Source organism: Eutrigla gurnardus, assembly GCF_963514095.1.
Source record: "Eutrigla gurnardus genome assembly, chromosome: 21".
In the NCBI taxonomy this organism is placed as follows: domain Eukaryota; kingdom Metazoa; phylum Chordata; class Actinopteri; order Perciformes; family Triglidae; genus Eutrigla; species Eutrigla gurnardus.
In genome coordinates this window covers 14,920,730-14,943,028 of record NC_139932.1, presented here as the reverse complement: position 1 = coordinate 14,943,028, position 22,299 = coordinate 14,920,730, and the positions used below count along the sequence as shown (strand labels likewise).

The 22,299-nt window shown below is 43.2% G+C and overlaps 1 long non-coding RNA gene across 1 annotated transcript in view; it reads right to left on the bottom strand.

Annotated features, from left to right (window-relative positions):
- Positions 1–22,299, bottom strand: part of LOC311032102 — a 71,087-nt gene that overhangs the window by 21,127 nt on the left and 27,661 nt on the right. Inside the window, exons 2-3 of the long non-coding RNA XR_014599151.1 lie at positions 19,723–19,743; positions 18,338–18,506 (exon numbers count right to left, since the gene is read on the bottom strand). This is a non-coding gene — a long non-coding RNA (uncharacterized lncRNA). The remainder of the gene's footprint in view (positions 1–18,337; positions 18,507–19,722; positions 19,744–22,299) is intronic.

Genomic DNA, 22,299 nt, shown 5'->3' with positions numbered 1-22,299 from the left:
TTTGAAAAAATGCCCCGGAGGTTGATTATATTTACTTTGGATGGACTTCATGGGTTACATTACTTTTTCAAATGGAAAAAAATGTCTTCAGCAAAAGTACAGATGACTTGTAACGGTAGCAGCTAATTATCATATCAATCTATTGACTATGATGATTGTGTTTCACCTGATCTATAGTGTGAATCTGAAATATATTAAAAACACAAAGATTTAAAAAAAGAAGAGCATAAACTCACATAAAACAAGGTGAAAGCATCAAATATTCTGCACTTTTTCTTGGAAAAACAACAATTCGATGATCAAAACAGGTTAATTTGTTAATTTAATGGTTTATGGTTTTAAAGACTGACATATGCTGCTTTAAATATTAATGGGTTTATGATATGATTCTATTGAACTATTCACACACATACACACTCCTATAAGTAACTGGGAGAAACTGCATTATAAACACTTTCATCGTCAACTAACTCCCACTCTGAACCTCTCTATCGCTCAGCCTGTCTTCTCAATGACAGAGAGAGAGACCCGGTGTGTCGCCGCCATTGTTTTCTTTATTAAATGACGGACGCAGTCAAGTTATTCTTAGTTGGAAAACGTCTGTGACTTTATGTATTTGATCTCCGGCAACATCTTAAATAGGCTTCGCGGTTCGGCGTCTGTAAATGACAGTTGGCAGCCGCAGCGATTTAACCTGCGACCTTTATGTGATGGAACGGACTTTCTTACTCGAAGTGCGTAGTTGTGCGGAGAGAGAGGAGGAACAGGAGGGATGAGGGGACGGGAGGACGGATGAACGGAGCAGAATGGAGGCAGTGAATGAGCCCCGCTGAGGGAGATGTGAGGGGACGTGTCCCAATCTCCTCTCATTCAGAGGTGACAGTCCATCTGTCACCGCCGTGGAAGTCCGCAGGGGGATCAATGTCTGCTGAGGTGGCCAAACTGAAAGCTATCTGCATCCGCATTAGTATTCCTCTGCGGCGGGGGCCCACCCCCGCATCCAGGCTCCGAACGCGAACCGGCAGCGCAGGTGCCACGTCGATAGATTGATAAGACAAGCCAGACGTGGCCCTGGAAAGCCCGCGACCGGACAAGTGATTTAACCCCCTCTGGGATCAACTTTTAAGATCTCCCGGCGAGGCACTTTCACACGTACGTCACATGCAAATGCGGGTGTACACATACACGAGTGGACGCTCACGTCCTCGCCCACACCGGGAGCAGACACGGACATCTTACAAGGATGAATGGCCGCCTCGCGAAGGACGGCAGGACAGTGTAATAAAAGCCAGACGAGGCATTAATCCTCCTTGTGGGGTTCGCTGATGTCTGCAGCATTATGGCAGGCCACTAACATTTGTCACGTCCCCGCTGTGCGAGGAGGGGGGGCTGGAAGTAAAGGGGCCACCGTTAAGTGTAATGGTAAATCATAACTATGTGCTTGGCATGTTGTGTCATCATTATAATTCAGGCGCAGCACGGGGGGGCGGCAAGGTTCTTTTAAAGCTGCATGCGGCCTCTTTTCTTTAAGGTCCATCGAATGGGATGCTACAGCCGGGAGGCTAGCTTGGGTTAGCATGAGGAGGAGGAACGGTGTCCTGGCTGGAGCTTCATATTTAAAGGAAAAGGTCGTTATTTAGATGACAAGGTCAATATCATTGATGTTGTTAATAATGATTAGCTTAGCATGAAGACTCAAAACTAGCTAACCTGCTCATTATGACTAATTAACACGTGATATTGTGTTTTGTTGTTAATTAGTGAGTTGTTGCTAGGTAGATTTTGTTAGCCAGGCTAGCTTTACGCTAAGCTAAGCTAACCATCTCCTGGCTTTATAGTTTAGCGTACATGTATGTGAATGGTATCAATCTTCTCATCTAGCTCTTGTCAAAGAACCTTATTTCCCCAAATGCTTCCTTTCTGACCTGAAAAGTTATTACCAGCCATTTTCTAGAATTTCATAACAAATAAAAATGCTGCTGACGGTTACTGGAGCAACAAGAGACAAGGAGAGTCACTAAAAACCTAACCTTTGTGACTTCAACGGGGGGGCCACGGCAAACAATACTTTTGGAACCATTTTTCATTTGATTTTCTGGGCCAAGTCTGTCAGGCCTGTTAATAGAAAAGAAAAAAGAAAAAAAAAAAACAAGTGAGCACTCCATTTTATGAGTAGAGATGACCTTTTGCAGAGCTCAGGCTACATCGACGGGATTCCAAGCCACCAATTAGCACTCGGGTTCCCGCGATCTCGGGTCTCGGGGAGACGCACACATCCCATCAACAACACCGGCATATTAAGCAGGACGCATAGGACCCCGGTCATCAACAAATGGATACAAAACAGCCTCTTCCAGTAGAGGTCATGTTGTGTTCCTGTACATTGTGTGGTGAAATGGCGGATTTTACAAGTGGTTGCCTTTGAAACGAACACGTAAGGTATTTTAGTATGCATAAACATTAACATGCATACAGATTTGGATAAAATTACTAAAAAAAAAATGAGGGATGAGGGCAGGTCATATTCACAGCATTTCTGAAAAATGACAACACCAACGTGCATTCGAGGATTATGCCCCAGTAAGCACACTAACAATGTGGTCAAGGGCAAGCATAATAATGAATTGATTGTCCTCTGAGAGTGTCATAATGAATGTGAATCAGACTATGCAGTGTGCTTTTAACAATCAATAAGGCTATGAATTGCCACCGCCATCCAAGTGATTGATTATATTCATTTCTATTTAAGCATAATGCGGGGCGAGATCAATTATGAATATATTTGGGTAGCCTCATAAATAAAACAAACATCAGAGGCAAAAATAAAGGTGTAAAAAAACAACTCTTTTTTGTTGTTGTTGGGAATGGAGAGAGAGACAGAGTGTGTGTGTGTGTGTTAACTATTTTGAAATTAATTTCCAAAGAGTTGTCAATATTCCTGAAGTGTGGCACATGCGGCGGCGCCTGGCTACGGTGCTGCATTAAGCTTTCATGAAAGTGAAAGTTAATTAGATATGATGACTGAACTCCCGGGATCGTAATTAGCCGAACTGCGTGACTGCTCTCCTGTAATTAAATGTCATTTTCCCTCAGTTCACTGAGCCTGAAAGTAGAAGAAGAGGAGGAGGAGGAGGAAGAGGAGGAAGAGGAGGAACCCCGGCTTGAGGAAAATGTCAGTTGCAACAAATTCACCTGTGCCCTGTGGCCTCAACCCCGGACATTGATGTTTTATGAGTAGTAGTTCACACTGAGCTAATAAAAAACGAGCCTCTGCTCGGTGGTCTCACACTGGTCTAGTTTCACAGCTGCCTCTGATAGTTGTGTTCTGGTGGTTTTTGGACGCTCCAGACGTTGCAAACGAGCGTAAACACACAGGTTTGTGTGCAGGTGAGAAAGGGAAGGTGAGAATGAAATGTCAGACTCCTTCTCCGGGCGCCAGCAATGGCAGGTGTCATGTGTGGACAACCCCGGGATGAGAGGGGAAGGGAGCGAGTCCAGCAGAGCACACGACGGGTCTCCTGTCATGTGTTCCGGGAGACGAGTCAAACCTGCAGGGACCAGACTATTGACCGACACCAGAGGACAATCACTACAACAACTACTTTCATTCCCCAAGTGTTTGCACCTTCTCAAGTAAAATGAGGGGCAGCTTTTAAAAAGAAAAGTTGCATCTAAATTGTTACCACAAAAATAAATTGCGTTATACACACACAGCAATCAATGTATATAGTCACTTGTTATTTAAGCAGCTGTTGGAATTGAACATGATTATTTAATCCGTGCTAAACTCCAGAGTGAGGGGTCTGCAGCTATGATGAGTAAAGAATTTTAATGATTCATCAGATTGATCAAATAAAATGTTTAAATCTCGTGTCCTAACTACAGATACAGGCTTTATATGTGGTGGGAAAAAGATGATTTCCTTTGATGTTTTTTATGGGTTTAACATCGTGTGTAATAGTCTTTTATCAGTTTCCTTTTGATGCATGAAAACTTTGAGGTATTTATTTTAGAGGGTGTTTTTCCAAATGTACCACTGATATGAGCGGACCCCTGGAGAGAGGGTTCAGTCCACTCATATGGTAACCTCTCATATCATTGTTCACCCTCGTGGGTCATTTGGATTATTATACGAGGCGTATTACAGCATCGAGAGGAAGGGTTGGAATTTTACCCAATTTGCCATATGAATCGTGATCTATATAAACATTTGAAACATTTGCCAGGCATTGTAGTGAATCCATCTTTTACATTTCCAAATGAATGGAGACGCTTCTTTCACTCCAATCGGGGCCTTTAAAGCGACGTTTAGCAGAGTGTAAGTCGGCATGAATATGCCCCTCAGATCTTCAACTTTACAATATAACAGTGTAATTCTCCTATACGTCTATTTCCGAGAGCGTCTCCGAGGACGACGCGTTCACAGGAACGCACGCATGAATGCTCGAGCGCTGGATGTCATTGATAGGAACACCCACGGGCTATGTTCTCTATAATAATCACTCATTTTACTGTCTGTACGTGGTGATGAGATACCATTGATGCTGGAAGAGACGGTGTGAGCGGGGGAACCTAATTAGCTCTGGCCTGATGGACAGAAAACGATCACTGTGAATGTAATAAGGCTTTCGCGTATTTGCCTGAGAAAACGACTCGGGGCTCCCCGCCGTCTTTTAAATTAGAAAAACGCCAGGTTAAAAGCCCCACCCGTGTCTCTGACTCAGCCGCTAATGCAGGAGTCGACCCAGCCCCTCGTCTCTGCTCGGGCCCCTACCTGTGAAATTATCTGCGTCGGGTCAAGGGCCCGGTGTGAAAACCTTTTTCATGTTAAAGAGCCCCATAGCGCTCAGAGTATAACAATTACTTCCCTTTGATGAAGTTTTGTCCCCTTATAAAACTTTTTTAATCTATCTACCTACTTGAGGGTAGATTACCGTGAGAAGATGAGGGTCTCTTTTCCCAACAGGTGTAAACTCCAATATGTTAAAATTGGAGTTTTGTTTTGGAAGATTTGTGGTCGGCATTGAATGTATTCACAGTGGATCCTGTGAGTGTATCTCTGCTGCGATGGGAACGTTACTTTTCCACCTTATTTCATCGGAAAAAGTAACGTTTACAAAAATGGAAGGAGATGGAATTGAAAATCTAGAAAAATCCGGCAAAAGGGGCGAGCCGTCGGCCCGTAGAGAGTATTAAGGATCCATCATGTGGATATTATTCCAGGGGGAGTCTTTTATGGGTGCTTTAAATTGGGTGATTTTACGACTGCAGCAGTCTATGTAATATAATCACATTAAAGTCCCTAAAAGAGCCTCCTAAATCCCCCTTATGCTCACCTGATCACTTATCATCATAGACCTGGAGTGGGAAACAATCTGCGGTGATTTTTCACACTAAATCATCGCTTCCCCGTCACCGTAACGAGTCATTACGGTCGACACGACTTCCTTGTGAACAACAGTTGTCCGTGTTGACCTTTTCCCGTTTCCGCCGCGGCGTTCCGCGGTGGCATCTGTCCTCCGGCTATACTGTAGCTTTACATCCCGCCTGCCTGAGGGCACTTAAGGTGTCTGGTGCTAATTCCACCTGAGCCTTTAATTACCTCATTAATTTAGGCTGACAGGGTAGGTTAAAACCCCCGTGTGATCCCCAGGCTCCGAACACGGACATTAGCCACTGAACGGAAGGCCGTAACCCAGTCCCCTTTTTTTGAGACCCTTAAGTGTTTAACAAGGTTTAAACCTAATCCACAACTTCATCTTTATGGATCTTTTTTGGAGTTTTTCTAAAATCAGCTTAATTGTTGATTGGCTTACAGTTGAACCGGACACCATCTCACTGCTTGGACGGGTCTGAAAGTGGGTTTTAAGGGACATTACGCCCAGTGTGGCAGCTAAGCTAGGATAGCCCCCCTTACGAAACCATCAGTTGAGGATTTCCACCGTGGCTTTAGCTAAGCCATCCCCCATCCGGATCCATTCCATGAAAGACGGGCCACCGAAGGAAAGAGAGCGAGGAAACACAACGGGAGCCTCGTGGAGATGCTATCTAGACAGAGCAGTAATAAGAAGAGGGTTATGCTGGTCCAGCTGGATGGCACGGCGGCCATCACACATGTCCAAGCTCCACTGAAGATGGGATTAGAGAGGGAAGGGAGGAGGGGAGGAGGGGGAGACAGGTAGATAGAGAACAGACACTGTGGAAGTGATAGCGAAGGAGAGCAAAAAGGAATGGCGCAGAGGAAGCTTGATGGCCGACTCATGCTCGTTTTTTCCATCCGAAAAGCCTCGCCTTCGGCCGCAAAGCAATAAGGGTGAAGATCAAGCAAGAGCGAGGGGAACGGGTGAAACGAGAGTTGAGGGGGGGGAAATGATTAAAAACGATGTTTGGCGGTTTTGTTTCAAGAAGAACGGTCGCACACTGCTCTTCCCGTTTGAGACACTGAAATGTAGTAAAACAGGGTGGAATTCGGCAGCTGGGGCTCTGGGCCATATGTGCAGGAGCAAACTGGGTTAAATGGCATAATTCCATCTAATAGGAAAAGCTGTCATTTGTGTGTTTTGCCGTATTTGAGGTAATCCAGGGGTTAAAATCGATTATTCAATTAAGCCGCTGCACATGAGGGCGGACACTTTACATCTTCACCGAGGAATACAAAAGGCCCGAGGAAGTAAGTTACTGTACAAGAGGGGAACAACGAAGCTGACAGTCCTAACTGCCACTATATTCAGCCGGAGCATCAATGAGTGCACTCGGCAACAGTCAAGGAGCTAATCTATTAATTGATCAGTTTTGACATAATTACATAAGCTCAGGCGCTGTAAGTCGTCTGGGTTGCTCTGCTGAAATCTTCACATTAACAGAATGCATTAAACATTTTTTCATTGAAGACCCCCGCTTTAAAGTTATGACCCTTTCATGAAAATCAAACCCCCCCTCCGGTTTTTGATGCATCGGTCGTAGCGGAGAAGTCCGCGTGGCTGATATCAGACAGAATCGTAAACTCGTTAACGCTCCCGTTTCCATCTTCAGTGCCTCCGCTATAATCGATTTCCATAAGGGGGGGGGGGGGGGGGGGGGTGGATTCTATTTTCACTAACCAATCACTAGAGACCAATACAATTGTCAATTGCCCTGACAACATACTTTGTGCCAGTGAAAAAGAAAAAAAACCTGATGTTGGTCGATAAGACATCGTTTTTCTTGAGAAGAAAATGTATTATAATAATACAAAATAATAATACATTTTTTTTTTTTTTTTAATTTTAATTCTTCTATATTTTTTTTCTTCTCACTTTGTTTTATGTGAAGCACTTTGAGTCTGCCTTGTGTATGAAATGTGCTATACAAATAAAGTTGCCTTGCCTTGCCTTATGTATCATAACAAATTTAAAACTATTCCTATTCAGCTATTTATATATATACACGTCAAAGGGAACGCTGCTTCACATTAAAGGCATTTAACTGGAGGAACACTTGCTGGCTTTTATTGTGAAGTACAAACCACACTTGCCGTTACCAATTCAACCAAAATCTTATGGATTGCACCTTTAAAACATTCGCTTTATTTAAATGTGCTGCTTCCAAGGTGTAAGTGAAATACAATGCTTCTGCCATACAAATAGTATACAGTTTATATACATACAGTGCATGCAAACACACTTGTTCTACCGATGTAATTGCTTTTGCACTGACGGCTGTGTGCGCTGCATAATGCCACATTATGACCGGAACAATAATCCCAGTATGGCTACGCTATATGGAGCGACTGCAGCACGGCGCTACACAGCTGACTTTCTTTTGTTAGCCAGTGATGCAGTGTTTGTTATCACACACAGTTACTATGACCCCAGGCTACAAAGGCTGCACCCCGGATCAGCAAAGTCAACGCACCATAAACCATACATGATGTGGGAGGCCAGTCCTCTATTTTGTTCAGCTCCACCGTACTTTTGTACAAAACGAGCACTATATTTCAACCGCAAAAGAACTGGATGTGGATTTCATTGGACTTTTATTCCATTGTGCATTAATTAAAATAGATCTGGGACCAAACTGGGACCATGTCTTTGAATATTTATGAGATCAAATTACTGTTCGCTAATGTAAAAGCCCATCAGACAGAGCATCACCAACTCGTTACCAAGCACTACACATGCTATGATTTCACAAAACACAAACATGACCCTAAAAACGATTTCAGAAACACTCTCGCCACTAAACGCCCCGGAGGCGACGGGGAAAATGCAATAAATGAAAAAAGATGATAAGAGATACGAAAACTTTTCCCATACCAACTTTTGCTAAACTGGGCCGAAACGAACACCGAGCAATAAATCACACCGATTTTCTACAAATAACTTGATAACGGTCAAGGCCGCCGTATGAAAGTAGAGATGAAGCCCTGTATGTCCTTCCCATGCCTGCAGGCTCACTTCCCATCCTTTAAAAAAAAAAAAAAAAACATTGAATCAACTATACTTGCAGTTTACAGGTCCATTAAATCAACTGGGATAGTGGCAGGGAGCGGGCAGGCATTACATTTGTGTTATTGGTCAAATATCACCGGCCTGTGAAGGGAAAAAAAGGTGATATCCAGCCGAGGCCGGGCAAATAGAGAAAGAGAGTGGGGGGGGGTTGGTGGGGGTGTGACACCGCTATGTCCTTTCTGATAAGTGAGTTTTCACTTGCCTTCAAACCCCTCCCCACTGTAATAAGAGTTGACACCCATTTGTGACATATGACTGTATCTCTGATTGCCTGGGGCGCGATAGCATCCCGACGCCCCGCTCAGCTGCCGATGGAGGGATAGCGAAAGGGAGCAATGGAGAAATGAAGGGGTTTGTGGCTGAAATGCAGCGGCCACTGGGATACAATATCTGTGGAGATATGGAGGCTGTACGGGTGGGTGGTTTGGGGGGGGGAGGAGAAAAAATTGGAAAGCTCATGTGTCCGCGGCTTTCAGATGTGTTGGATGGATGGTCGTGTGGATGGATTGGAAATGATCGGGTACCTCGAGGGAACCCATTTACTCACATCTTTGCTAGCTTCTAGTCCTGGGGTGTAGACGTGGGGGGTCGTGGGGCAGAGCCCTCACCCCCCAGGTGTTCCCAGACCAGCTGTGAGGTATATTCTCCTTGTCAACCCTGGGGTTCCTTCACAGGTGGCCACGTCCGTTACACCTCCAGTGGGAGGCTGCCGACTACTGGATGCAGGACGGGTTCTCTCAAGATGGAAGAGGAGAGCCACAATTCCACCGTCCTCCCGGGGCGCCGGACGCTTTAGCCTATTTTAGCAAATAAGCTCAGGTCCCGGTTGGCCCATAGACTTAGCGATGGCAAAAGGAACATAAAAAATTGCTTTGCTAGGCTCTTGCAAAAATATAATCATGATTTAAAATGCACAATAGAAAAGAGTCTCTTTTATAATGGCTGTCCATGGGGGAAATGCTTTCTGGGCAGCAGAGTGTTTTATTTTGCAGTATCGTGAGTGACCAATGGGGCAAAAATTGGCAGCAACGCTGACTAGTTGCACCATTCGGCCTTCTTGAAACACGGTGTCGCCAGGGAAGCATTTCCTGCCAAATTCTTCATAATGGTCGGTTCACCACTGCTCTCTCTCCATCCCGCTCACTCTCTCGACACCCCCTTTGTGCAATGCTGTTCGCATTGTCAGCGCGCCTTGTGTTCCTCTGTCTGAACACGGCCTCGCCAGGTGTTCACGAAGCTGATTTGTGTTAGAAATGCGAGGGAACGTATTGACGTGGGTGTTTTGCTTCACGCACCAGGGAGAGGATGAAATATAAAGCTGCTCTTTTGAGAGCTTTGTCATGTCTCGCTGCCTTTTTTTTTTTTGTCTATATGTATTATACTCTGTATCTATTTATCGCTTCCGTTTATGTGATCAACAGTGTATTGTTCTGTATGAATATATGTATGAAGTTGACACGCACTCGATGTTAAACGCTTGCTGCCAGATCATCGTTAAAAAGATTTTCCATTTCTGTGGGTTTTTATCTGGTTTAATGAAGCTTGTTTATAATAAAGGTTTATCTTCCGTCTCAGCAGTCACAAGGCAAAATGTAGAAAGCATATAGAAGTACATCGTTACAAAGGGATGTACGAGGAATGTGTGAGCCTGCTGCGTTGATCATGCAACCCGGCCTTGCTCCACCACCTCGGAGATACTTCCCTCCTGCCCGGATGGCAACCCTTGCATAGAAAAGACTTAAAGGTGCATCTAACAGCTAACGATGCTAATACGCTAACGGTGCAAAATGTGAAAACCGACAGAGCTAAAGGTGTTTACCTGAGAGGGAAGCAGAGGGTGGGCGCTACCGCCGTATCAACACATATGTCAACACAGAGCAAGGAGAAGCTCGGATAACAACACACACAGAGGGAGAGCAGCACAGGTAGACTTTACTCCTCTATATCTTTACATAGCTAATAGCTGTTTGCTGCTGTATTAACGCTATGAATATTGTATGGAGAACCTTAAAGTTTCCAGCCACTTCAAATTCAGAAGTTCAAACAGGTCGACACACTGACCTTGAACCATTTAGAGTATGCAGAGTAACAGACCCAAAGACCTCATACATCATCTCACAGCAAGATAAATGACAAGGTTTTTTTTAAAACCCAAACCCTGAGATGTGCCTTTATTACTTTATCAGCACGCACCACTGACTGGTACAGGGTTTTTAATGGGTATGGGATGAGACGTGCGACTGGCTCATAACAATACAAATTTACAGTCCATATCAGCCAACCTTTTCCTGAGGACTACATTATATATGGTACTGTGCAAAGTTAAATGTTTAAAAGGCAGCATTAACAACCTCCGGGATCCCAAAAAAAAAAAAAAAAAAAAAAGTTTCAATTTCCGTGCAGCCTTGCAGTCAACACAATGTTCACAGAGCAGAAGTTTGACACTGTGGTTTCACAGATCAATGGCCTGCTCCTCTGCGGTGTCTCTGGCATGATAAAGCACTCCTCACTCTGTATGCTTACTGCATTTAATGTGCCTGGCTAAGAAGGACAACAAGGTTGGATAGAAATGGATTTTTGTTTTATCAATAGGCATACAGACAGTTATAAATGTAGAAGTTATATCAACGATAAGCACACATTGTAGGAATTGTGCGATGGGAGATATGAATGCATGTCCATGTAAAAAAGAATAATTGAAAAAACATAATTGCCATTATAAAAACCGGTCAATGCAGAACACGATCTAAATCCGATGAGTTTCCCTTACTTTGGAAGAATATTTCAGCATTTCCTGATATTGTCATTTGTTCCCTTGGAACTCAAGTCCTTCATCAAGACAATACGTCATACTTATTTTCAAACCACTCATCGACTACTGTTACCTTCCCATTATACTACTTTTTTTTTTTTTTAACCATTATCCAATATTGTTAGCTATCTACTTGAACTGTTCTGAGCCATTTCAACCATTCATCCATTACCTCTAATTGCAAAATTGCAAAAAAATGTGTTCTTAGTATATCTACTCCTCAAGCTTTCCATGTCGCCCCTGGCAACCGTCCGTTCCCCCCAGTCCGGAAACGCCATCCGTTGTTTATAAAAAGCCGACTACATTTCCGTGGTTCCACTCAACTCAGAGGGTTTCTAAGAATAAATGAGGTGGACGAGATAACAGCACAGGAAACTCCACCAAGGGCCATTTGTCAGTCGGTAAAACCTTTTGTGTTTCTCTAAAATGTAATTCCTGGAATATCTTGAGCCAACGGAGCCGGCAAAGAAACCCATTTCAAGTCATAACTTCATGTCATTCCTTTTCATTGACCCGCGCAAACTCTGATGAAGCTCTAAAACTTTGAGCTAATAACCTTTGCGGCTAATGGCGTAAGACTGAATAATGTAAAGTCATCAGGTTTGGAAGTCGATGCTTCCTCCTGACCTTACAACCTGTAATGAAATGCATCTTCAGCCTAATGTAGGAATGATTGCCGCGATTAAATACGAGTCTTTTACTTCCTTTAATGTAAAAAAAAAAGGCAAGTGGGTTCAGCTGCAGTGGATTCTTTTTCATAACAGGAAAGTGGAAAATGTCCCTATTGGGGGCACAGGTGGTGACGGAGGTGTCAGACTGAAACGCTGCTCGGCCACATTCAGGACTCCTTTTACAGTCCTGACCTTTATCAACACGGGACAGTGTGCAATGTATTTTAGCCTAAATGTCTTTCATGTGTCTATAAGACATCAGATTTCCTTTAAAAAAAACCAATATCTTAATCCAGGCTGCTTCAGTCCACCTTGAGCCCACATTGATAGCGAGTTAATGACTGTTTGTGGAGCAGTTTGAATACTCTGTGTGGCGCCGGCTCAAAATTACAGGTCACTCTAATGCGTCTCAAGACTGTTGAGATTGTCACAGTCCTGATCGGGATTCATCAAAGGCTTCTCAATTAGAAGACATCTCCGTTGACACCGGAGAGCTTTTCCATCTAATGAAGTACCTCACATTATTGCCCTGCTAGTAAATTATTCAACTAAACTCCTGACAGGGAGTGGGATGGGAAGACAGACAGAGAGAGAGAGAGAGAGAGAGAGAGAGAGGGGGGGAGAAAAAATGTAAGAAGTCTCCTCATCATTTTCAATTCATCACCCTTCTTCCATATTGCCCTCCAGATCACAGAGAATATTCGCCTAATCAGATTTATGATTTATCCCATTTAAATTCAGTCGACTTTCTCAAACGCTGAGAGGCGGGTGGGTGGAGAAAAGGGAGGCAGAGAGACAGAGAGGGAGAAGCAATTTATAATCTACAGAAGAAAGACACCTAGAGTGGGTGACCTCTATTTGAATGAATAAAGATTGGCTCTTTATACGTCCCACTATTGTGCCATTTCTAATGAGCATAAATTATTAACGGTTAGTGTCTCAAACTCACAAATCAGGGGCCAGATTTCCCCCCTGATGTGTCTTCTTAAGAGTTAAAATGTGGGTATTTCTAAATTAGAAATGGAAGCAAAAAATGCAAAGCTATGAGACTATTATGTTATTATGCTTAATTTAACAATTCATGAGCATTTTGCCAGAGTGTGATTATGTTGTTTGAATAGTCTTCGAGGCCAAATACGCTTATTTAAGTCAAGTTGCATAATCTAATTAAAAATAAATTTTTAATAATCATAATATTAAGCCAGAGAAGAAAAAAAAACACTCGTCAACAATTTCATAAATGGCGGCACTTGATTTATTCCTCACTTTCTCAACATATTTTCAATGATAATTTCTTATTAAATTGCATGAATCAAAATGCACATGCAATTCAATAAAAATGTGTGTGCTAATCATTTTTTAAAGATCTCACGTACCAATCATAATTGGTTCAACACGACGGCATTGATTTATCAGGTTTAATTAGCGCAATATTTTGTTGAATAAAAACACATTTACTACAGGTAATTGCAGATTTTTGTCATTATTACGAACCGGCGACTTAATCGTGTTTATCCGTAGCTGAAAAAAAAAAAAAAAAGTTTGCAAACATACTGTATACCTGCCACATTAAAAGCTCCACGGTGCTATACTGGTATCAAACTCCTCAGGGTAGCTTTAAAGGGGCATTCCACCAATTTCACACTTGGATCAAAACAAACAATTAGGGGTAATCTGCATGAGTCATCAAGCTGTATGAATATGTAACACAAAATACAGTACGAATGCTGCTACCAAGGAAAAGTTTTCAGCTTGGATTGTCATTTATATGCAGATGCAAAGTTTACGAGAAGGCGTGAGAGGGTTAGGAACGCCGTAGCCTCAGAAAATAAGGGCAGCGATTCAACTCTGTAGGGGGAAAAGTCACAGGCCATTTTGTGCAAAATCAAAATGAAGCGCCTAAGGCAAAGGAGTATCCCAGTGGTAAAGCATATCATTCCACATTACATAACTTGCATGGAGTCAAGTGTAAGCGGAAAGAGAAAAGAAAAAAAAAGTGAGGCTTTACATAAGATGAAGAAGGTGGCCTTGAGGTGAAGCGTTGGTGTGTTTGATTTAGGGACTCGGCCCACCTCACTCAACAGAGAAGTGCTCAGGTAATGGAGGTAGAAGCCATTTCACTTTGAAACGTATCAGTCAAAGACAAGAGGTTAAAGCCAGGTGGGCGGAGCACATGAGGCAGACAGGATGATGTCACTCCATGATGCGGTTGTGAATGAGGGTGAGGGCGAGGGTACGGGTGAGTGACTACACTGGAGCTGACGACGGAAGTCTCTGCAGACGCCGCAGAACATCAAAACCCACTCCAGTGTTTCTGTCCTGCTTCGGTCTCACGGGGTTTCCAAAGACACAACTTCACTCCGGCGCTGTCAAACAGATCACAAGCTTATTTCTCCAACGGCTGTCCTAAAAGTAGGTTTTTCCCCTCCTCTCTTAGACCATCGGTAACATAACTGACCTGCATTTGCATTTAAAGGTTAAATCAAACACAATAGGAATGTGAATGAAAATAAAGCGTCCATACTGTACGCAGGTTTTTTGTATAGGCGCCGGTATAAATACACCAGCAAGAAATGATAATAAACTGGAGCCGTCGCATACGTTTCTGCAGCGTGTCAGCGAGAACACACCGTAAAAATAGTCCCCGCGTAGAATAACCATTACAGCCAGCTCCAGCTATAAAGCCATCTTTTATGTTCACGGGAGGCGAACCAATACGATTCGATAAGATCATGTTTTTCCGTTCCGCCTACAGCCGATCTGTGACACACTACTTTATTTAACAGATAAAGGCGTGCATGAACATTGGAGGAAAAAAAAACACACACACACACGTATCTAAACCCATCATTGACGGCGGTGTTGGGATCCACCGCTCCCTGTAATGACACGGACAGGCGGTTAAAGAAGATGCTCTCCGTGTAACCGTGACATTTATCCTCCGAGTGTATGTTCACTTAATGCACGTGGCGAGAGCTTGACATCACAACGAGCCCTTCAGTGACGGCGGTTTGACCCCGGCAGGTTATTTCTGTAAAAGTCAATGATTCAAAACACCCTCTGACCCCTATTTCCCATTTATCACATTACTTTGTCCGTCTGTCAATACGTGCGCCTCAACTACAGCAGAAAAACACATTCAGTTGGACCAGAGGTCTTCAACGTTTTCAATTTGACATCCTAGGCCAATAATAATGTGTAGTGCAGCCATGTATAACAGTACTTTAAAATGTATGTATGATGTATGTATATAATTATATTTTAATTCTATGTTGGCATTTCTACATCACAGTTTCACAACATAATATTAAACAAACAGGAAGATTTGCTTATTATATGATATATTATATTTATTCATTTTAAGGTGTATTTTTGGACATATTTACATTTTTGGAAGAAAAAAAGTTTGGGATAAAATCATTTCGGGGACCCCCTGCAGTAACTCTGCGGACCCTCTAGGGGTTTTTGATAATAATCCCAACATTTAAAGCAGATATTCTATTTGCTGACACAACATTCCTTACCGATTCGTCCGGATATAAAAGTACAGTAAGTGTTTCACCAGCTCCGATTTGGATTGGCCAAACTGAACATTTCGGATTGGCCAAACTGAACATTTCCCACCTAGTGTGGAAAAGAAAAAAAAAGAGCAGGCGTGTGGAAGAGAGGAAACTTCTGTGCGACTCGAGTCACGCTGAGAGGCGTAGCGGCCTTTATCATGGGCCGGCGCTGCCAGGATGACGAGTCTGAACAAATTCACACGCACGGGAACATATGTGGCGTCCGAGACACACAAATAAAAGCAGACACTGACAGAAATGTGAGCGAGCGTGTACACACTAACTCTCACACCAACGGCTAAATATCAAACACACACACACACACTTGGCGGCTGGGCTCCCTCGCCATGAAACGAGTGTGAAATGAGTCCGGGGCGAGCTGCGCTGCGGGGGAAGCTTTCAACACATGCCTGGACACCGGCGAGCGGTCACAGCGCCTCGCTGTGAGCCGGGTCGCAAAGGCTGCTGGGAAACAATTAGCTGCATCGTCTCTCATTCTGAAAACGAGGCTCACCGGAGCGCCGGGTGTGCAGACGGGGAGTTGAACCGAGGTTATACTGTAAACGCTCAGGGTTCGGGTTGGGCGATGACTTGAAAATAAACAAGATGGGGACTTCAGTTTTAGCTGGATTTCCCAGACAATTAGCAAATTAACATGTATTTCCATTTGCTAGCGAATATTAGAAGATAGTTCATGTATTCATTTGATGAAAGTTAGTCTCGTTGTGGCTCCACACACATCTGACATCACATATTTGTTGTAATGCTCCGCTGCTAATAGTTCTAATTTATAAAACGCCACAATGACAGTCATTGGTGTTTCCATCCAAGCGACTACATTAAAATCCAATCCCAGATCCCAGATATGGTGCATGACGATTATGAAGTCGTTCTAATCGCATTTCATATCCTGTTGCACTTTGGCACAGTTTAACTTGTGCACAGTGTCCTTGGTGACTTCGAGCCCGCCTCGCGTGTGAAACGCCAACGCTGACAACTCGGCTTTGAAGTTCGGCATCAACCTTTTGTTGCGCAAAGGTTATCTACTCATCTCTGAGCAGCGACTCGTCTCCTTTCCGAGGACGTCCATCCGATCATTCAGAGGTGTTGACTCGTAGCGAATGAGCGGCTACAAAAGGAGGCTTCAATGAAACCAGCAGAGGTGAACCTTGAAAAGTAAAGTGGATATTTAATTCGGAGCCGACAGTTTCCTGACAGTTTACTAGTGAGGTTTGCGTTACCATTCAGAAAGACCAAGTTCTACAAGCGTTCGGCTTTGCCTTTCATCAGATTTAATGGAATGTTTCAACTTGATAGTGACAAATATTTCCACTTACAATCAGTGATAATAATCACATAGTTTAATTAATTTGAACTATATTGCTTTTGATACACCATTTTCAGCGAGCTAATGCTAAGTGTATCAAAAGTTTAGTTAAAGTTAGTTAAAAAATGCATAGTCGATTATGTTTTGAGGGAAAAAAAATTCTCCCAGATTATGTTCATATTTTAAATGTATAACAAATAAATGTTCCCCTTTAAGTCCGTGTAGTGGACGTCAAGATGGACTGATGGGTCAAACACAGGACTTTCACCCAGGAAACCACAATTCATGACATGGATCTTTTTAAGAATCTGATCAAGCACTTTAGTTCCCTAAACCTAAACATTGATAAATGTAGAAATATTGATACAAAAATTGATTTTTTGCACAAACAAAACCAAAGGAAGCGAAGGTCTCGACTTGATAATCCACATTGCCACTAAAATGCCTGTTCTCCCCCGACTCTCTCGCCTAAATAACTCCTAGAAATCAGTGTTTGTCCTAAAAATAGAAAGACAATTGATTGCTCAGAATCTCAAGTCCAATGCCATAACTTTGCATTTTAAGCCTCAGTAGACACCGTGCCTCTCATTTGTCAGCACAGTTAATGGAGTACAAATGTTTCCCTGAATAACGGCTGAAACAAACACAACAACGGAGGCGGCATCCGGATTAAATGACACCGAAAATATAGCAGGAAATAATAAACGGCGTGGTTTAGTCTAAATGTATACAACGAAGCAAATAATGAATAAAATCATCTGAAAGCCGTGCTTGTACTAATAAGAATGTGATATTTTGTTTATCCCCTCAGGGGAAACGGCTAATGATCTGTGCTAAAACACAAACCACAGATTGCATTTCTGCCACCACCGATTCTTCACTAATCTTTATATTCACAGGAGATGTCGGTGGGGATCATAATCTTTAAAAAAAAAATCTCCATTTTTACTCGATTACATGACGTTTATTCATATTCAGACTGTAATACATGTGTATTATCGCACCATCACGCCAAGCCACTCCAGTCTGACCAAAAGCAGCCAAAATTCCCAAAATATATTCTTGAGACTGGACTTGAATTTTTGGCTACTGTGAAAGCGAGCAGCTGCTGCTGAAGTCCTGAAATAAACACTTGTGATTTTGTGCATTCCTTTACATATTTGGCTCCAAGGATAATAATTTGAAAATGATATTTCCGCCGGACAGAATTATGAGCACTTGCACTCCAAAAAAATATTCTCTCTGCTGCTTCGAGAGCTCCGACTGTCTGAGTCTGTTAAACTTCAGACATAGCGGGGCCCGTCTGACAGTGGAGGGCAGGTGGATTGTAACCCTGTCAATGAGCAACTTCACTGTGTGGGAGCGTGAAGTTGTGTGCGTGTGTGTGTGTGTGTGTGTGTGTGTGTGTGTGTGTGTGTGTGTGTGTGTGCGTGTGTGCGTGTGTTCCCATGTGCCAGGCGTGTGAGTTTATGACTCACCTCCAGTGATGGTCTGGGATTGCAGGAGAAGAAAGATGGGGTTGGAGGTTAATCTGAGGTTGGTACAGTTCATCAGTTCCCTGAAGTGATGTGCGGCAGCAGCAGCAGCAGCAGCAGCAGGAGGAGGAGGAGATGCAGGCAGGTAGAGCATGGAGAGTCGAACACAGATCTGCAGCATCAACAACATGGACTAAAAGCTGGGACTGGTAGCGATCCACACTTTGCAAAGAGGTAAACTAAAACGAGAAGCATCTGACAGTCGGAGACATCGTTAATGTCGTAGCAGCTATTTTGGTTTTCCTTTTAAAAAAAAAAGCACAAGCGGACGCCTGTTAGCTGTGTTTCCTCTGCTACCGCAGCCTTTTGCAAATAAGTACATGGCAGGAAAGCGATATAATGATTTCGACAGTCATGCGTGCCATCAGTAATGACAGCGTTGTTTATTCACCGCGTGTGTTCGTTTCAGGCTCCAGCACAAGTTGAGGAAAAACAGACATAACTTGAACAAAGAGGGAGAACAATGAGCGAGACAAAAATGAAAAGTGGGATTGATTTTGAGCCATGCCAGCCAGCCAGCCCACCACTTTGATATAGATTGATAAAACTCAACTATGGAGTGGAAATACTGCATGTGTCCACTTTGATTTCTGGCCAAATATCTGCAAAACTAACGCTGACATTCCCATCAGCCCCAGCTGAATGTCGTGTCCAGTGCTAATTAACTACCTCATCATGCATGCTGAACATCAGCATGTTAGCGCTTTAGCATGACGTTAGCATTCGGCTCAAAGCACCATTGTGCCTACAGGAAGTACAGCCTTACAGAGCTGTGAGCAAAGCCGTTATGTTTAGCTGCGTTATTACTTAACAAGAGGAAAAGATATTAACTCTATATTACAAACCGCCAGTACACTTGGATAAGAAACCCTTAACCTGTGGGTAAAAAAAAGCCTTAGAAGGCAGCTCAAACGCCGTCTGCTTTGTTCGTCATCTTGCAGCGAGGGCATGCGGTGTTGACAGTGACGGCAGGAAAAAAGGCAAGAAGCCATTCAGATTAAGAGCGCTAAGCCTCCAGAGGCACAGCCTCTTCTGCTCCCGTATGAAAAGACCCAGAGTGAGACCTGGCATACGCTTTGTTGGATTACAGGGGGAAAATGCCTTCCATCAAAAAAAAAAAAAAACTCTTAGTCAATGTGGATGGTGAAGAAAAAAAGCCGGATGAATGAATAATCATGGAGAGGAGAGCCGGAAGGAAGGTGAGGCGGAGGAAGAATAAAAGGGTGGAAGGTTTGCGAAGCAGGTATTTAAAATCTGACGTTTTATAAATAGTGAAGCATTCATGGAGTGTATGGTTTACATGCAGTACATTTCATTTCAGTACTCACCACAAAGGGCCTTTGTAGAATCTGTAAATTAAAAAAAAAGAGAAGCTCAGTAAGTTTTAACAACACTTCGGGAAAAACAAAAAGTTTCAACAAAGAAGCTCTACGAATACAATGAAGCGTCTTTACATTGAGATCGATGGAGCGTTCAAATAAATCTGTAATAAAACAACCTTTGTGAACAGATGAACACGGCTGGTATCGAATTAAGACTTTTCTTCATTTTAATGTTTTGTTTACATTTGGGGCGAAATTGGCGTAATAAGGCGCACACAATGCAATCGTGCTTCCAAAAGGGAGCTCGATTTTATGGATTCCCGTCTGAGTGGAATGAATGGCTCCTCGGGACCGAGTTAGGAACGCTGGGCGAGAATACTTCAAGGCCGACTCCTACAGTAACCTTGGATGCTTATATCATGTCAACCATCAGCTGGAAATATTCAGTGCAGACACCATCACATATAAATCAAGATGACCAGTGTAAATAAATAACTGCTGTGGCTGGTTTTGCAACATTTATTAGGTTTTTTTTGAAAAATAAAAGTGTGGATTGAAACTTTGTGCGACTTTTCTTGGAGGTGATTTAAGGACCCGTGACGATCACTTCATCTACAAATGTCCACGGGAGAAGCGATGCATATTCAGTAACCTTTCCAGCCACTAAACATGCAAAGGAGATGGCAGGAAGTGTGCTTCCAGATTGCTGCACTCATTTGATAAACAACACGCTAGGCACCAGAATGTGAGAGAAATTTAATTAAAAGGTGCTCAGTGAATCTGGCTCGGTGAGTTAGCTATACAGCAAAAACCGGTGTTACATAATGTAGCCACAGAGAGTCCGATTATTACTTTAACACAAGAAATAAAGTTCAAAACCATCGGACCAAAGGTGAAGCAAAAATATCTAAATTAGTAATTGAGTTAGTTCAAGTGCTTTAGGTGCATACAGTAAACAACATAAAAAAAAACCTTTTGAACAGTCCACCCTTACCAGCTTGGGGTCGCACATTAAAAACAAAAAATCAGCATCGGGGGGCAGCGCTCTGCAGGGCAAGAAAACACCGCCGACATCTTACACCCTCGACATCAAAATGCAACAAATGAAAGGCATGAAATTCTCTCTGAGACGAGGGCCAATGCTGACAGACCACACCATCAGGTGAGGCTGCAGCCAAGCCATCGCTGGCAAACCAGCCCGGCTCTTCTTCTTCTCTTTTTTATTCTAACACTCCTTCCTGTCCTCGATACACACCTCCTCTACACCAAACAATCTCCCTCTTTTCTCACATCCATCCACCTCCTACACATATCCATCCTGTTTTTGTATCAAATCGCACATTTGTTCTCCTCTCTCCGATCTGTTTCTCCCTCCCTCCCCTCTGCCTGCTACAGTGTTTTGCCAAGGCTCTTGCGTTTTCCCCTGTAGGGCCCGTGTGTCTGCTGTAATGAATTGTACTTAATTGCCAACTGGGACCCGCAGCCTTAAATATAATTCTCAGGACACTTAACCTGGGTCAATATGAATGATAAACACACCTTAATAAATGGGCTCGGGCTCGGAGCAGAGAAGAAAACCATTTCTCTCTCTCCAGGCCACAATCACTGCACAGGTATAGGCCAACACAGGGAACGGTCTTTAAATGAGCAGAGCATCTTTACATTGGAGGACAGAAACAAGATTTAACATTTCAAGCCTTATTAGAGTCATGACATTAAAACGGATTAAAAAAATGTTTGGCTTTATTTTTGCATGTCCTCTTGAGATCAATTAACAAGTCGCTAAACAAACATCATCCAATCACAGCTTGGCAAAGCCTAATTTGGGCTGTCGACCTTTGGATATGGCTTTTTCACAGCAGACATTGTGACTTGCAACATTAGCGATGGCTCAGTTCTGTACGGATTGTGCCTGGCTAGTTACATCAGCAGTGACGTAGCATTACTACCAAGGCAAATAGTTGGCATTTCCACTAGCGCATCCATCAGCTGCTTCAGCACCACGGACAGCGCCATGGATTTATCGATACACAGCCCAGTTAGGCTGCTGATACTTCACAGTCAGAACCATAGATTCTGACTTGCACAAACCCTCAGTCAGATAAAAAAAAAGATCAGGCAGACTAGATTAAAGATTGGACTCAACATCCCCTCTGCCACCTCTCTTATAGAGGGAGAGGAGAGCTGGGATGGCAGGTTAACAAGGGGCACGGCCATTTTGCTAACGAGGGGGGATGGCATCCCTCCTCATTCCCCGATCAAATCGCTGAGTGGGCATATCATTAGCTATCTGCATCATTACGTGGGGGTTACAGGCTGCGTTAAAGAGAGGTCGGTTCAGTACCAACGCCCCAGTCCCACATGATAACTTCCTAAATCAGAAGTGCTGACGGCTCGTACTGAGATGCCTTTGCTGAACACTTCAGTCCACCTTTATCCTTAAAGCATTTTCACATAGAAAAGTGAGCAATACTGTCTTCTAACACTAACAAAGACGCATAAACATGTGTAAAATATTGCTGATCCTTTATATTTTCACAAGCAGATGGAGACGTTAAAAGTTTAGCTGTTAACTAACATAGT